Here is an 11,525-nt window from a genome sequence, read left to right on the forward strand (position 1 = left end):
GTCCTGCAGCGCAGGGAAGCCAGCACAGAAAGCCGAGCGGGGCTCTCTGGTTCCGCCAGCACTGAGAAGGTTTCCACAGCAACAGCCCCAGTGAAAGGTGAGAAGGGAGGATGGGAGGTAGGGCACAGGTGCAGTGGGGGATAAGGAGGAGAAAGAGGAAGAGAAAGGGGAGGAAGGGGGGAGGAAGGAGAGGAGGAAGTGAAGGAGGAGGAAGAGGAAGGGAAGGAGGAAGGCAATGTTGCCAGTGATGAGCTGGACACAGAAATACTAAAGGTCCTGCCCCTCACATAACACCTGACTGGGCACAGAAGAGACACAGCAGAGAGGATCGATCGTGTGCAAAGCCTCCTGGGACCGCCAGGGCATCCCAGCTGGCAGACCGTGATGCACAGGTGGCAGGAGGCCCTCAGGCAGCCCTTCAAAGGGACAGGACAGTGGGCCTGGTGCTATCCTAGCTTATACCAAAGCCACCCGAACTAGACACCTGCAGATGGAGAGAGACAGAACCGCCCCCTCCCCCACAGAGCAACAGGAGCAACAGCACGCTGAGGAAGGAAGGTCTCGACCTCTGGGGACCCAACACACTTACCATCCTTACCAAAGTCCAGCTCTGGAAAATGGTGGCTGTGCTCAGCTTAGGGCAGAGATGAGCTGGGAGCCCAGGAGATGGCTTCATAAAGATCTTTTCTTTGCTTCTCCAATTGTTGTTTACATATAGGTACGTATGTATGGGGGGGAGTTATTCTCAAACAGTGGTGTGTGTGTGTGTGTGTGTGTGTGTGTGTGTGTGTGTGTGTGTCTGTGTGTGTGTGTGTCTGTGTCTGTGTGTCTGTGCTAGTCATGGGGCTTGAACTCAGCCCTTTAAGCACTCACTTAGCTTTCTTGCTGAAGGATGCTACCACCAGTTGAGCTACATACCTACCTCTGGCTTTTATTTTTTTTGCAAGTTAATTGCAGATAAGAGCCTCCTGGACTTCCTACCCAGGCTGGGTTTGAGCCATAAACCTCAGATCTCAGCCCCCTGAATAGCTAGGGTTATAGGCATGGTTCACCAAGGTCTGGCTCAAATGCTACTTGAAGTATTTGGAAAGATAAACTTTTACTGCTGTTGAGAGTGAGAGACATTTTCCCTTCGTTGATGGCCTGGGCACACAGGTCTATCCTGTGTATTTCCTGTGTCTACTCTGTAATTTCCTGTGCATACCCTGTGTATTTCCTATTTCTACCCTGTGTATTTGCTGTGTACTTCCTGTCTAGCCTGTACATTTCCTGTTTCTACCCTGTGTACTTGTGTTTACCCTGAGCATTTCCTGTGTACTTCTTGTGTCTACCTTGTCTACTTCCCAAATCTACCCTGCATCTTTCCTCACCTTCTCTCTGCATATTTACATCGTCCTGCAAAGCAGGAAGGCCACAAATGGGTGTGCTTCAGATGCACCCTTTTCTCACTCAAAGCCACTTTGGGATTGTTCACAGGGGCTCAGCGCCTTAGCAGATGTGTGATTCTTATCTAAGCATCAGAGGTCACGTGGGCATTAAGATAAAGATTGGGCTGTTCCAGGTGAGCTTATCAAGGTTTAGCAGGAGACCAGTTTCCTTCCTCCACTGCATTTAAAAAGTTCATTGATCTGCAGCTAATACCAAGTTGTCACTGTTTCATGAAAAACAGTGCGTGGCTCGCACAATCAAAGCCTTTTCCTGAATCGATGGGCAGATTCTCCAAGAGGGCCGGACCTTGGCAGGCGAAGGAGAAGGGGAGTGAGGCTGGGGGTGGAGGGAGGGAGGCAGAAGAAACACCTGCCCAGGCCGTGCAGGATCTACCATAAGTGGAGGGAAATGGCCCTCTCTCTCCCTGAGCCCTCAACAGCTTTGACAATAGTCAAAAGGAGGAATTGTTTGAAAGCACGTGAACACTTGTGTAGAATGAAATGGCTCTGTGGGGGAGAAGAGAGTAGACACAATATTTTAGCGGAGGTATGAACCCAGAGCCTCTCCCTTGCAGGCAGGCACTCCACGATGGGATCACAGCTGTGAACCCTGCCCCTGGCTGTTGTCTGAGATGGGATCTTGCCTCAGTTGGCTTCCCATTGAGTTTCTCCTCAGCTCGTCTTCCAGAATGGCTAGGATTCTGAGCATGAGTCTCTGAGCCTGGACCAGTAAACCTTTTAACAGTATCTTAGTGTCACGTGAGACCGGGAAAGCATCGCTCCACCCACTCCCTTTGAGCTTCATACTGTCCCCGTTAGACTGGCAGAGTCGCTATTTTGATCCCCTTCCACTCGAGGAGAAAGCACACCCAGCCTAATTCTCTTGTTGTTACTCAGGGCAGAAATCACTAGTCAATCTAGGCACCCTTCCCCTAAGAAGCTGACCTTTGTCTCAGATCCTCCTCCTGATCCCACTACTGTCTGTCTTCCTCCTCTGCTCCTCCCCAGACATGGCGAGCCTCACGTGACCACCACTGCCTGCCCCTCTTCTTCCCTGAGACTCCCCAGCCTCCGCTCGCCCTGCACCAGCCCTTCATCACTGCTGTCTCCAGCTTCACCCTGGTTCTCCTTCTCCCACTCTTGGAACCATGCAAGCTGTCCCTCTAACCAATGTCTGTCTTCTACAAATGTCTCTGGGTGGGGGGGTGTCCAGGACAGGATGGGGCCTTCCTCCCCTCCTGCTTGGCCATGAAGCCTCAGCCATCCACCAGCTCAAAATCAGGCAATGCTAGGTGACATTTGGGCTGCAGAGCCATGTGGCTTTGGGCGGGGCTCCTGCCGGGATGGAACCAGGGCGGCAGAGAGGTCCTGGGTGCCCCTGGGTTCTGCTTGTGGATCTGGAGTGTCAGCACCAGATGTGTGGCACTGACGCGTGTTCATTTCGCTGTGTGCTCGTGACCCACGTTCCTCGTGCTGGTGACGCCTCAGTAGAAGTTTACTTGAAGAGACAACATGGTAGCCTTCTATTTAGATTGCCTAGCGGTGCCTAAAATAGACCCTCACTGAATCTTTTCAGGAAATAGACTCTTCGGCGTGCATGCGTGGGTGTGGAGCACGGACGATTCTCCAGGGTTGCAGGAGAGAGAGGTAACGTCAGCTCTCCTACATGCTCTGCAAGAGCTCTGCACGCTGGCTTCCTTGAGTCTGGGACTCCTGAAAGCCCTGGGCTGTGTCCTCAGGGCCACACTGCTGCCTCCACTGGCCCCTTCTCCTGGACTTCACCAGAGGCTGAGCCCTCACTCTGCACCCTGGCCGCCTCTTCTCATCTCTGCTCTCAGTTGGAGAGTCTGCCCAGAGCTTCAGGACTCTGCAGGAACAGGACCCAGAGCCAGACAGGGTGGGGTGGGAGGGAGGGTGAAAGCCAGGGGATCAAGCAAGGAGATGACCAGAGGATTACAGAGAGCCAGAGGCAGGGAGGGACAGGGGTTTTCCCTAGACGCTTTGTGCCTGTCTGCTTTTCATTCTAAAAGAAAGGGAGTGGCGGAGCTTGTGAGGGCCGGACAGAGCAAGGGCCTGTGACTACAGTGTGTTCCTCCACACAGCCAGACCCACGTACCCACCCCAACACCTCCAAGATCAACGCTGCGGCTCCCTTCAGAGTTCTGCAGTCCTGTGGGACCGGGGTCTCACTCTGCAGCCCAGGCTAGCCTTGAACTCGTGAGCTCCCGCCTCTGCCTCCTGGATGTGGGCCACTGCTGCCGCATTACATTAATGCTGGCTTCTCAGGGGGAGAAGTTGGCAGTACTAAAGCCTTAACTCTGGGTCTTTTGATCACTAAGCAGGGCCTATACCCTGGAGCCAGCCTTTATTCCTTTAGTTATGTCTCAAAGAGTCTTGCCTGTTTGCCTGAACAATGGAGGATCCTCCAGTTTATGCCCCCTTCTGGAATACCATGCATGCACCACCCTGAGTTGTTGTGATGGAGGCAGTAGCCCCAGTGGCACTCGCCTGCCTTTGTCCAGCCAGGAGAGGCCAGCAAGCCTGTGGGTGTCTGGCTCAGGGCCATGTGGCAGGCCCGAGGGGATCCTGGGTATGAGAGCTGACCACCTACACAAGCACGGCTGGGACCTGGCTGCAACTCCCCAACTGTGCAATGGGAGACCAGAAGATGAAAGGGAAGAGGCAGCCAAGCGTGAGACCCGGGAGGAGAGCTCGGGAGATGTGTGGAAGGCCTGTCCAAGCCACAGAGGGACTCCCAGAACTCCCACTGATGAACGGACATCTCAGGTCCTTGAGCCGGGGCCAGGGCCCCTCAGAAGGCAGAAGGCACTTCCGCCGAGCCATCCTTATGCCAGGGTGTCTGTGTTGTGATTGCTGTTGCTGGCGAGGCTCTTGCAGACACCACTACCAGCCTTCAGGAGCCACCAGGGGCTCGCTGGGGGTGTACACGTTCCCCGCCTTGAGTCCAGCTCTGCTGGGCCAGGATCCAGGTGTGAGCCACTGGCATCCTGTTGGCCAGGGTGGTCTCTGAGGCTGGTCTCAGTGCCAGAATTCCAACAGACAGGAAAGGAAGCCTTTGTTCCCTGATTCTTTCAGCTGAACACACAGCTGAAAGTTAAGGCCTGAGCCTTAACTTGTTCTTCGGGTCCCTGTTTGAGTGGTAATGAAGCCATGATGTGTGCATTTGTTCAGGTAAAAACACGCACCTCTTTATCATAGCCTGCGGCAAAAGAGGGCTCTGAAGCTAAGCCACTTTGCTTCCAAGAACTGATGATAGTCCTAGATATAGGTTGTCCCCAAGCTCCTGGATGGACTTGTTCAAACCTAACGGTGCCAGTCACCTTATCAATCAAGCCACTCAGATGGCATATATGAAGGGGGCCCAAGGCCAGTCTGGTCCATGAGCACACACTGGGTGCTGTGTAGCCGGGAGGGGGGGCGAGGGCTGCTGTCTGCGGCCTGCTGGGGCAAAAGTGAGGCACCCTATCCCCAAAACTAACCAAGGCGAAAACCGGGTCACCGGTGAAGGGTCTGATGCTCACGGTTGTATCATTTCCGTTTGTATCAACAGTAGGGAGGGAGGGAAGGGGGAGAAGGAGGAGAAGGGGGAGGGGGAGCGGGAGGGAGGGGGAGCCCACCCTTCCAGCCCTGCTGCAGCCTCCCACCCCAGCCTTCTCACAGGGCTCGGGAGTTCGGGAGTTCGCGGCCCCTTGAGGGCCACCCACAGGGACTGTTCCCCGCTCTGGTCACGCCGCCCCCCCACCCCCCGGAGGGCATGAGAGGAAACTGCCCAATGCTGACGCTGTCCCCCCCTCCGCCAGGGCCGGGGTGGGGGTGGGGGGGTGGGGGTCCTGGGGTCGGGGGGGATGGGGCCCGGGCGGGGGGAAGCGCAGGGGCCACCCATGGGGCAGAGGGTGGAGTCTTCATCCTCTCGCACGTGTTTCCAGAAAGTCCTCTAAATGTTTAAGCAAACCACACGACGACGACGGGAAGACCCGGACAGCTCTCGACCCGCTCCGGCGGCGGCCACACGCGGGCTCCGGAGCCAACGGGATGAAGCTCGCATCCGTTCAGGAGCCGATGAGGTGAAAGGTCCCATCCGTTCATGAACCAATCAGATGGAAATTCCCATCCATTCATGAACCAATGAGGTGAAAGTTCCCCGTCCGTTCCCGAGCCAATGAGATGAAAATTCCCACCCGTTCATGAACCAATGAGGTGAAAGTTCCCACCCGTTCATGAACCAATGAGATGAAAGGTCTCATCCGTTCATGAACCAATGAGGTGAAAGTTCCCACCCGTTCATGAACCAATGAGGTGAAAGTTCCCATCCGTTCATGAACCAATGAGATGAAAGGTCTCATCCGTTCATGAACCAATGAGGTGAAAGTTCCCATCCGTTCATGAACCAATGAGGTGAAAGTTCCCATCCGTTCATGAACCAATGAGGTGAAAGTTCCCATCCGTTCATGAACCAATGAGGTGAAAGTTCCCACCCGTTCATGAACCAATGAGATGAAAGGTCTCATCCGTTCATGAACCAATGAGGTGAAAGTTCCCATCCGTTCATGAACCAATGAGGTGAAAGTTCCCATCCGTTCATGAACCAATGAGATGAAAGGTTTTATCCGTTCATGAACCAATGAGATGAAAGGTCTCATCCATTCATGAACCAATGAGGTGAACGTTCCCATCCGTTCCCGAGCCAATGAGATTAAGCGAGTGGGATTGACGTCCTCAGCGGTTCCAGAGCCAATGAGGTTGCAGCTCTCCTGGTCGTGGGCTGCGCATCCGGGTCCTGGCTGGGAGCTGTCGCCCGTCCCTGCCGGATCCGGGATGGATTGGGGTTTGGGGGGCCGTGGATGAGGAGCGCACGGGCGTGGAGTCGTGTTCTCAGTTCGGAGGTGGGAGAGCCGGCCGGCGGGGTGGAGGGGACCCCGACGGCGGGGTGGAGGGGACCTCGACAGGACCCCCACGGCGGGGTGGAGGGGACCTCGATGCGACCCCGACGGCGGGGTGGAGGGGACCGCGGGGCGGGCTCGGGGGATGCCCTGACCCCGTCCTCCAGGGCTCTCCGAGCACCGGTGGACGACCGAGGCCCCGTTGGTTTCCAGCCGCTCGGGCGCTGCCCCCCCCCCCCACGGGGAAGCGAGGAGCCCTCGAGCCAGCCTCCCGCGCAGCAGGACTCATGTGCGTGGCCGTGGTGACCCACCCCAGCCCGTCCCGGGGTCATCCGTGGCTCAGACCTTTTCCTAGCGGCAGCACAGGGGAGCAGGGGATCCCCAGAGGACTAGAGACCGGGGGTGTCCACCCTAAGTGACCCTCTGTGGACAGAGATGGGGTGGGGAGGGAGCAGGAGAGGGCGGACTGATGGCACTGCAGCCCCTGGACAGTCACAGTGGACATTATAGACGAAAAACGTCCAGTCCTGACCTGACAGTGTTGACAGGCGGTGATCCTGGAGAGATAAGGAGGCCCTGAAGAGGGACCGGGTTCATTTACATGGGGGTGGACGTCTCCTTTTGCAGGTGTCAGCCATAAAGCAAGGTTTTATTTCCTCTTGTCCATGCTCCCGCTTTACCTTCTGCATCCTGCCACGAGTTGCAGTAGCAGTCACCCAATCTTGGGCCTCCCCCCCCCCTTTTTCTTTTTTACCTTTTCCCCTCTTTTCTTTCTAGGTTACCCAGCCATGGTATTGTTATAGCAGCATCACCTGCACCAAGCTAGGAGCTAAATTCAGCACTGATGCCAAGTATTGAGGAGTGGAGGTAAGAGTCTCCCTCCCTGCAATGAAGCCTGGTGAGTGCCATTCAGAGAAGGCAGATTTGAGGGTGTACGTGTGTGCTCAGGTGGACAGGCCACGTCCAGAGAGTGGACACCCAGGCACACTGCACGTGATGCCTTGGTCGGTGACGGGTAAAGTGTGTGCATCGCTCCTCTGGGTCGCATCGGCCCGTGGTGTAGCCTGACCCGCTCCACGCGCGTCAGCAGCTGGCCGGAGCTACCCACACAGACACACCCCTGCACTAACTCACCTCGCAGGACCTTTGCCCGCAGCTGCCGTTAAAGCCAGCTTGGGAGAAGAAAATGGGCCTGTTCAGATGCTTCCCTGAGCATCAGACCAACAACACAGTCCAAGTCCAGGCCAGAGAATTCCCGTCTGCCATCTCTGATCTTAACGGGAGCATGCGCCGCGTTGCACATCTTCACTTGAGCGTGCTCGAGGAGGTGTGTTCCCACAGGACTGGGTGATGGCTGCCTGACCCTCCCCCAGAGTCCCCACGCCTCTTTGGCCTGTGCTCCCTTGCTTGCTGCAGGTCACCTCTGACCTCTGGTTTATTCTGTGGCCATAGTGCTTTTGGCACTTTACTCACCAAGCCTGGCCCCTCTGCCTTGCAACATTCACCCTGTGGTGTTCACGCACCAACAACCACCAATCTCACAGGCTTCTTAGCATGGATAACCTGTTGTTGACTGACCCCTGATCGCAGCAGTCCACCGCTCAAGGTGAGCAGAGCAGGGGCAGCACTTCCCTGGGGCCTGGCAGTGGAGGGGTGGATGGTGCGTGGAGAGGAGAGAAGACAGCCCAGAGACCATTATAACAGTCAGTTATAACCGGCAGCGTCGCAGAAGGAGCCTCCACTCCCTGTGTTGCCAAGGAGGAAACTGAGGCAGAGAGACTAAGTAGCACAGGGTCACACAGCTGGGGAGAATTCATTCTGGCCCTAAATCTGGACACATTGAGAGGAAAGAGGAGCCCGTGGAGGAGGAGACTTGCTGGAATGAACCAGCCTACTGCCCTCTGACTGTTGCTTCAGATTCCCCCAGCTCTGATCCTGACGCCATCAGTGAGGTCTTCTTAACACCTCACTGGGGAACCCTAGCTGCTTCCTCCGGTCCCTCTGGTGGGGAGCGAGGTCTGCTCTCTTTCTAGCTTATTTTTCCATCCCCTCAAGGACAGGGTGTCCAGTGTCAGCTGTTCCAGCTACGGGCAGGTGTTGCTTCCCAGCAGGGATCCATTCTGAGAACACATCGTTAGGTGATTTTTGTCACTGCAGAGAGCGTGTAGACACACCTAGGCTGTGCAGATCCAGCATGGCAACGCCTTCCTGGGCCTAGGGGCTGGGAGTGCCACCAGCCCAGACCACAGAGTGTTTTACACTGAACTCTGGCTTTGTAAGACAGAGGGCACTCTGTGTAACAGGGATAAACAATATAGCAAACGCATGAAGCACGTTATTAGCAAGGATTATGTGTGGTGCCTAATTGAAGTGCTGTTTTGAGCCACTGTCTTGTCTTCTTAACACCAGCATAAGGGGATGAACCACGAGTTGAGCTATGACAGGATAATGCCTGCAGTGGCATTCTGGGTTGTCCCTCAAGGGCTCATTTGTAGTCCCCAGCTGGTGGCACTCTTGGGAGGTGGAACTAGTTGGAGGAGATGAGTCCCTGGAGTCCAGTGCCTTTGAAGGGCACATATGTCCTTGGAAGTCCTCTCTCTCCCCCTCTTTCTTCTCTCTCCCTTTCTCTCCCCCCTTTCCCTCTCTGCCTCTCCTCCATCTCTCCCTCTGCCCTCCTTCGTCCTCACTCCATCCTGGCTGCCATGGGGGGAGCAATTCTGCTCTGCTGCGACTTTCCACCATGACCTGATGCTCAGCCTCACCCCAGGCCCACGGGGATGGGGCCAGAAACCCAGGGACTGAAATCATGAGCCAGACTTAGCTTTTCCTTTTTATACCTCGCTTGTGTCTCCGACCACAGAGTACCAGAGCTGCCGAGTGTGTCAGTCTGCTCTCGGTAGCTGTGACACACAGCACAGAACGTGCTTGAAATGTGCGCTCCCCACCCTTTCCTTCCTCTCTGGCATTGAGCCCAAATCCTCCTCCTCTCTCTGAAAGCCTAGATTTCCTCATGGCTGTGGCATGACAACTGTACTCAAGGAAGCCGCTGGAGCTCAGAACCCTCACGAACCCAGGACAAGATTGGCTTCCTCGAATGGGCTTCCCAAAACACCGTGCAGTTTCACAGCTGTCCAGACCTCTGAAGGAAGGCCTTGGATGGATGGAGATAAGGAAAGACGTGGACAGGCAGAAAGCTCGGAGCCACCAGAATTTAGAGCGACGCATCCCGACGCCTGCGAGGCCATTCTGTGTGCATAGACCTGCATCTTCCTCCTGCAGCCAGAGTCAGCTCTCTGTGCAGTGCTCATTTTTTAAATCCTTTTTCTCTAATTGTGCATTTATAAAAGAGCACCTCGTGCCAACTGTTTCATAATTAAAGAGCTGTTGGGTCCCTGCAGTCTGGTCCATGCCGTTGGAACTCGAGGTAATGGAACGTGGGGCCCAGGAGTGAGAGCCACACAAGCACGGAGGGTAAACCCTGTGCTCCGCTGGGAAGCCACAGCTCCATGTCACCACAGCCAAGCTGGCGAGCCTCGGGAACCAAGAAAGCCATTCCTCTCAGCCAGACAGCCAGCTTCCTCAGAAAGACAGAAAGGAGACATTTGGAGAAAACCAAACGCCACCTCTCAAAGCAGCGTGGTTGTTTTTCACCCCGAGCCATCTGAGAGACACTTCCTGTTCCCTGGCAGGTGTCTGGCTGTGAACATCACAGCCTAATTAATCGCCATGGCTATTTATAGGTATGGCTTGCTTGTAGAATGTTAATCATCGTAACAATTAGTATTAACAAGAACAAACTGCCCGTGCCTTGAGTTTTAGGATTCACAAACAACATCACTGGTTGACAATTATTTCAGAACCCCTCCCCACCCCGTACTCGAGAGACAGAGGCAAGGTGAAGTATGGACTCCCCAGTTTTATAGATACGCAAAGGAATGAGGCGTTTGAAGAATATATAGTTGAGCAGGACAGGTCTTTGAAGGCCAGACTTGCTTGGGAGTGGCAAGAGAATGTCAGGATCGATCTGCAGATATGTACTACGTGTAGATGCCTGAACCATATTTATGTAGTCAACAGAACTATCTTAAGGCTCAGCTGCTCTCTGCTCTGGAGATGGAATCAGCCCGGAAACCCATCACAGGCTGCTCCCAGAGCAGCAACTCCACCCTCAGTGATGGTATCAGAGCAGGCTCAGTGTCCAGTCTGAACAAGTGTGTGTGGGGGGGGGGGTGGAGGAAAGAACAGAGGGAGGAAGGGAGAAATAGCCAATGAAAGACAGACACAGACAGGCTAAAAGCATAGGGGTGTGGCCCACGTGGTAGAGCATTTGCCCAGCAAGCATAAAACCCTGGTTCAAGGAAGATGCAGACGGTGTGGGGGGAGCTTCCCGTGGCTGGAAGGAAAACAAAGTGGTGTGGTGGGAAGTAAAGAGATGTCAGGGATGAGGACAGAGTTAGTTGAGTCAAGTGCCACTGAGAGCATAGGGAATAAGACTGAAAACTCATCCACTGAATGCAGACGCACAGAGGCCATGCATCACCTGAAAAGCAGAGGCAGGGCCACACTTCAGGGGTGGAGGAGACGGAGATAAAAGGGCTGAAATAGACGTCGATGAGCTCTGTGGAATTTTGAAGCACACTTAGGTTCTAAGGCATACCTCACTGAAGAAGAGACAGTCATTGCTTCGTAGCCATGGAGCTCTGGCTCCACAAATACTGAATTGAGAGTTGCCTCATACAAAATGTGTGATATCTGCACAGAACTCATAGGTATTCTTCTACACATTAAATCCTCTCTGGGTGAGGTATGATATTTAATTCTGTGTAAATGGCATGTAAATAATTATACTGTGGGGCCGGGAGAGTGGCCTAGTGGTAGAGTGCTTGCCTAGCATGCACAAAGACCTGGGTTCAATTCCTCGGTACCACATACATAGAAAAAAGCCAGAAATGGTGCTGTGGCTCAAGTGGTAGAGCTCTAGCCTTGAGAAAACCCAAGAACAGGGTTCAGATCCTGAGTGCAAACCCCAGGACTGGTAAAAAAAATAGTTATACTGTGCTGTTGAGGGAAATAACAAGTAAGCAAATTTGCACATGCTTTGTACAGGTGCCATTGGTTTTTTTGTTTTTATGTCGGTTGTGGGGATTGAACTCAGGGCCTGGATGCTGTTCGTGAGATAGCATTACTTCTGGTTTTT

At 54.3% G+C, this 11,525-nt stretch overlaps 1 long non-coding RNA gene across 3 annotated transcripts; it reads left to right on the forward strand.

Moving 5' to 3' along the window:
- The first annotated feature begins 6,235 nt into the window (after positions 1-6,235).
- On the forward strand, positions 6,236-9,679 carry LOC150042782 (uncharacterized). 3 transcript variants are annotated; one of them, XR_016533567.1, is made up of 4 exons: positions 6,236-6,331; positions 7,106-7,195; positions 7,470-7,934; positions 9,326-9,679. It is a non-coding gene; the product is annotated as an uncharacterized LOC150042782 (long non-coding RNA). The 3 variants fall into 3 exon arrangements; XR_016533568.1 differs by having other exon boundaries at positions 7,485-7,934; XR_016533569.1 differs by having other exon boundaries at positions 7,873-7,934.
- Positions 9,680-11,525: the final 1,846 nt, after the last annotated feature.

This window comes from Megascapheus bottae, chromosome 34 (assembly GCF_031878675.1).
Source record: "Megascapheus bottae isolate mThoBot1 chromosome 34, mThoBot2.hap1, whole genome shotgun sequence".
NCBI classification, from domain to species: Eukaryota; Metazoa; Chordata; class Mammalia; order Rodentia; family Geomyidae; genus Megascapheus; species Megascapheus bottae.